A 6,155-nucleotide genomic window follows, 5' to 3' on the forward strand; every position below is an offset into this window, starting at 1 on the left:
TGTTGCATCATCCAGAGAGGGGTGAAATTTGACATCTGAAACCATGTTAACTGCACTGCGAAAAGTAAATAGAATATATAGCTCCAAATAGCAAATGCTAAGTAACAACTTACAGCTGGAAATATCTGTTGATGTGTCTGATGTCTGATGGTAAATTCATGTTCATATATATGTGTATTGAGGTCTGATCAGATCCTTAGAAGGGCCCTTAACATACACATTCTTCTTTTAGGGTCAACTAAATATTCTATATGCGGATAATTGCAGTGTCCCAAAGCTGCAATTGAGAACAAAGGGGAATCATAAAAGTCTAAAGGTAGGTACAGAGGTACCCCAACATCATTTTTCTACACAACAGTCCGGGGATGACCACCATCATTTTCTAAGCGGAGGATACAGTGGGGTGCCTCCTCTTGCGTGCACAAGACTTATTTGTTCTATTGTAACTGGAAACAATCAAAAAAATTGTTTCCAACAACAGAAATGTGAAATCTGTTTGCAGCCTAACCCATCCAAGTGATAATTTATCTTTCTAGTTACCTGTCACAAGCAATACCATTTAATTCTGATATTTTGTGATAACTTGACTAGTTTTATTTTATACAGCAGCTCAAGTAGCAATGACAATGTGCTAAGTACCATTTCAATATCAATAAATTACATGTTACTTTTTATTACCAATGAAAGATGACTGGTAACTGATTCTTTGAATGACATGCATTAGTAGTTATTACATTAAAAGTAGATGCAAACCCAGTCACTAAAATCTCATATAAACGTTACCATATTAGGATTCCTTTTTAAAGTTTTAATATCTTCCAGGATCACAAGAATCTTCCAGAAAGGATGGTGAAATTATTCTTGCCTAAACTGGTGGTTGAAAGTATAATTCTACCCTAAGGTAAGTGTAACCTCTGTTTAGGGGCATTTTGTTATTTAATAAAAATGGGTGACATGGCAGGGTAGTGGTGTCCATTCAGAATTAGGTAGAAGATCCCCATAAATATACCATCTAATGTTTTTGGCCGTTTAAGTCCTAGATAAAGCGCTTGTTGGTCAGTTGGTATTCACATGTTGGATTGTTTGTCTCTGGATCAAGGACGACAATTATCTAGATCATGTGCATAGCCTTAGAGACAGTTTTTACATTCTTTCATGGACAAATGCCGCAAGACTGTCAGAATTTAGCGCACATGCAGTTAGCCTGGATTTGACCTGCAGTTATGAAGCATACAAAAGCCTGTTGACACTGGAAGTAGACTGCAAACAGCCTGTTTAACCTGTATGCAGGAAATGCAGCATGTGTATGTAACAGTCAACATGTCCCTGTGCAGAGACCTAATACCAAACTATATTTTGAACAATAATATTTTATACATTCAAAAGCTCACATAAGAAACCCTAACAGCATTAAAGATTCTCCTTAAATCTGTTTTAAGCACTTAGACATCCATGTTTCCTGTGCATACTGGAACTTGAAGTGTAAAAGCTATTAAATCCTAAATCTGATTTCAGCCAATGATTATACAACTGTGGTGTTGTAAAAAAAAATAATAAAGTCACTTACAGGGAAGGATACGGTCTAGATGAGCTGGCGTTGTCTAGGGGAAGAAATCAGTGATTGCTTCAAGGGAGAATCATTTCACTCTCATGCTTGCATTATTATGTTTGCAATAGATGGACATCAACGCTGAGTGTTTTTTCTAATCCACACTACTGAGTACAACAAGAGGAAAGTGGACAGTTCAAGTATCTGGGAATATCACAGGCAGTCAGCTCCAACCACCCAGCCTCATGCCAAAAATGTATCTCAGCTTCTGGGAGATCCTGTTACATGTATACAGTAACCTGCAGAGCGTTAACTCTTCCTGCTACAAAGGTAGCATGTTACAGTCACACAACCCGGTAGTAATGCCACTTTAATCAGAACCAATATTGTGTGTTGTGCTACTTACTTGATTATGTAAGTGTTCCTTCAGAGATCAGTATTCAGCCTTCACTCAATGTTCCCATGACAGACCAGCAGCTGCACATACACTGTGTTGCATACCTATACACACAAGCCCCAGAATACCTGCACTGGGTTATGTTATCAGTAAACAGTGGAGGTGTAAGGATTGAAATGGGTGTGTCTGTTTTTAAACAGGCATCCTTAAAAATAAGATACAAAAGCTTAGGCAATATAATGAATTGGAGGAATAATGACCATGCAGGGGGTGGTGAAGATGGAGCCCACCTGGGTTGGTCCAGTGGATTAGAAATGACAAGGGCTACAGTAGCAGCCTACAGATGATCTTTGACCCTTCAGGAACAAAACAAAATTTACTGGTCCCACCAGCTTCAGGAGCCATCTGACTGATTATTGATAGAAAGTCTGTACAGACCTCCAGAATTTGTCATCTTTCTTTATCGTTTCCAGTGACAGATGAACAAGCAAACACAGTACACACAGTGCCGCTCTGTTCTTTGAAGAGGGCGGAAGGCAGACAAGAACGTGGCACCTCACTATGTTTTCTCAATAATAGTGAACAGCGGTTGTTCCTGGTCTGTCGTTCACCAATCTGCAGAGTGATAAATATCATTAGATTTTCACCCGATAGGAGCACGACCGTTCGTCTCGGGCAAAATTTATCTGACACATTTATGTAGCTTAACAGAACACTTTAATAAGTTTCCTTCAGATCAGTTGGGGTAGGTATATGTATAGGCAATGTGTCAGATAAATAAATAGGAGCCACAACAATCCCACTGAAGGCCACCCTTAATACTAACAATTGTACTTTTCCTATTTGGTCGCATTTTATCTGATAAATATAACATTAAAACTGATTCTGTGGGAGAATTCTGTAGTCCTCTTTTTAAGTGGTAAAGGTAATTCTCATTAGAAACAGTACAGTTAGTGCCAAATAAGGGAAAACAGAGTGCACTGGATAGTACAGATAAAACATTTTTAAAATGTAAAAATGCACTTGCAAAGCAGGTAATTTATCAAAGGCATATCAGCAGACTACAGCTACGTATACTTGTCAGAGGATAGTCGTCCAATGTCAGGCCAAAATCTGACGTGTACAGTGATCTTCCGGCATAACTGAGGATTGATGAATGACCGACTGGGAATGACTATCGCATTTCCATGGAAGAAAGCGTAGCTGCCCGCTCATTAACCCCCCCCCTTACATAAAACAGAACTGGAAATTATTACAGAACATTGATTCTAGCAACAATACTCTGACATCTATCAGGAGTCTGTGCTTTTAGCCTCACTATTGAAACATAAAATGTGGCTATCCCTGTATTATAATGAAAAGTGTGTTTTTTTTTTAGGGGAACAGATTTTTGGGATACATTCATCATGTATCCTAGGAGGCTGGAGGCTCTCAGGCATGATTCATTTTTTTTTTTTTTTTTTTAACATTACAGTAAAGAAGCATCACCCAATCTAATGCTTGCACAGTGCAAGATCAGGAGATGTAAGAAGAAGAACCCAGAAAAAGATGGCAGCGCCCGGTGTCCAGTCCATTCAGGGAAAAAAAAAAGAACTGGACTAGGAAGGGATCATCAGCCTAAACCTTTAAAGAAAAGTGTCCTTTTTTATTTTTTTGTTTACGGAAAGTTTTGTTTACAGACAGTTTACAGAAAGAGTTAAACGCATGACACTACGTCAATACCTCAGCATTTGTTTCTCGTTATTAAGAAGACATAATATACAGCCTAGGGGAGTGGGATACCTCCACTGGTACATCCTGGGGGTGCTGTGCCCCTTGTCAGTGACTGTTTTGTGAATAAGAGTTGATACCTTACAACAAGCAGTGTGTCACTGGCAGGATCACCAGGGGAAAAAGCTTGAAAAAATAGTAGCACTAACATTACATCCAATGCTAATTATTTAATGAGCAGAAGAATATATTTTTTTACCAATGGCTTGCTGTTTCCCACAGCACCGGGAAGGGGATCTATGCTAGTCAGAAACACTTACTGGAGTCTCACGCAGAGTGGAAAATGTTGATATTATCACAGAATACTTTTCACCTATATACTCAATGTGAACCAGTTTTGGTATTTCTGGCAGGAGAAAAACTGGGTGGTTCTGGGATGTTGTAAACATTGTTCCTTCAGTGGAAATAATTGAAAGTTATGTTATGTAATTGTTTGTAAGACAGTGATCCAATGTTAATGTGGCATCTCTTGAAATGTCTATGAAATTATTTTCAGAGAGAGCCTGTCAGTCATTTCTCAGCAATTGTCTCTAATATTTTATGTGTCAGTTGTTAAAACAACATAATAATCTTTACACATGCATCTGAACAGCCATATAAGAAAATAAGAGTTTCTTGAATTTGCTGCTTCTGACCGGTATACACAACACCCTTATGGATGAGGCAGATGCAGTTAGCTGATCATTCACAGTAAATTGTATAGGTTAGAAAATCTGTTCCAATTAATAGTGTCCCCTCATCATGCTCCCCTTTTCCTCTCTTCAGTATTGGAATAAACATGAACTCTAAGCAGTGTTTATGTTTATGTGCACATCATTAGACAGAGTGCCAGAAAGTCACTAGATTCTTTCAGCAAGTCTGTCTGATTTCCAGCATGAACAGCAGTATGTTGTTTTATAAAACAATAAAGTTTAGTAAAATAGTAAATCAGAACTAAAGCCATACTACAGCCTGCATAGACAAAAATCCTTAAAAAAGGAAATATATTTAAAGTATATATGTATATATTAGGGGAAAACATAAACATATAGAGTACATCTCTGCAAACAATGAACAATTCCATATTTACCTATAATCTGCTAGAAATTCAAAGCGCTTCTGACTTTCTGTTTGAGCGGACAACATGGTGCCTGTTGCACTAAAATCCCAAGCAGTAGTATCAGCCTCAGTTGTTCTCTTGAGCTACAGGACACCTCCCAATACGTTTTAAGTGTAAGGGGGTCTTCTGAAGTGCATAGGGGATCTAGGCAGGACAACACTACACGTTTTCAGTGCAGCAAAAACACTGTTGGTCTCAATTAAAAAAGAAATCTAGCTTACTGGTTGTCCTGCAGATTGACAGTTCCTGTAGTTGAAGCATTAAAAAAGAGTAAAAACTTAGAGAAATATTAAGGAAATGCAGATATATTGCAGTGTTAAAGCCAGATTTTTTTTTCTGGGTGATAAGAAAATGTAGGTGGGCAGCAGTTCCTGAATTTTGACCTAACTCTTTAATAATCACACAAAAATATCTAGGTGGTCACTGAAAAGTGCTGGATGGTGCGCCCAGCTAAAATGGGCTGGGAAGAACACTGATACACTATGTAATGCATATGTGTTTTACCTTTTTTGTCCCACCATACCTGTTAATGTTACCTGTAGAATATTAATGCCCTTGTACCTCAAAGCAACAGTAGCTACCTTTATCCCAAACGAATGTCTCAGTTTAGTGGGATATAGCCAACATTTGTCAGCACTTTGTAGCCTAAACACAAAGTAAAAAAAAAGTAAACAATAGTAAAAGAGCAGCTAGTTCTCCTTGAACAAGTGCATAATAACTACACCTTTGTTTATGACTGACACAAGGTAAGAGACAAGTCAGGTCAGCAGTAAAAGTAACAGTCAGTCTAGGTTATCAAGTTACACATCTTCTGTACACAGTCACTCACAAATAGTAAAACACTAATGCGCCCAAACCATTTGCTTCAAGTATAATGACATAAATTCCATAGTGGGGCTGGTTTTACTGGATTGCATATAAATTAAAAGAGTAGGGTTGTTGGATTCCATATGCTTACCCTAGCTACACTGTAAACATTTTGGTAGATGAAAACTGCTTGGTTAGCTGCTTCAGGGTGCATAGCAAACTGCTGCAATGCACCCAGGAGCTGCAAACAGCACTGCAGATAACACATTTTGTGGCTGTGGTTGTAGTTGTTTCTGCAGAAAAGTAATAGCAACTCTGTGGCCCACGGCTGTGCCACAAATCCTCCTTTAGCTGCAGCCACAACTACAAAAAAGCATGTGCACAAAATTCACAGTCATTCCCATTCAGTTGAATTGGAGTGATTGGGACACAGTTGACTCTGCAACTGTACAGTACACCACAAGTCTGAAATGGCCCTAAAAGAAAATTTTATCAATCTGAAAATGGCATCTTATTAAAAAAATGTAGATAAT

General features: G+C 38.3%; 1 long non-coding RNA gene across 1 annotated transcript; it reads left to right on the forward strand.

The window, feature by feature from the left end:
* The first annotated feature begins 239 nt into the window (after positions 1 to 239).
* On the forward strand, positions 240 to 4,156 carry LOC140332167 (uncharacterized). Its single transcript, XR_011921043.1, has 3 exons — positions 240 to 316; positions 823 to 901; positions 3,421 to 4,156. It is a non-coding gene; the product is annotated as an uncharacterized lncRNA (long non-coding RNA).
* The last annotated feature ends 1,999 nt before the right edge of the window (positions 4,157 to 6,155 follow it).

This window comes from Pyxicephalus adspersus, chromosome 5 (assembly GCF_032062135.1).
Source record: "Pyxicephalus adspersus chromosome 5, UCB_Pads_2.0, whole genome shotgun sequence".
In the NCBI taxonomy this organism is placed as follows: Eukaryota; Metazoa; Chordata; class Amphibia; order Anura; family Pyxicephalidae; genus Pyxicephalus; species Pyxicephalus adspersus.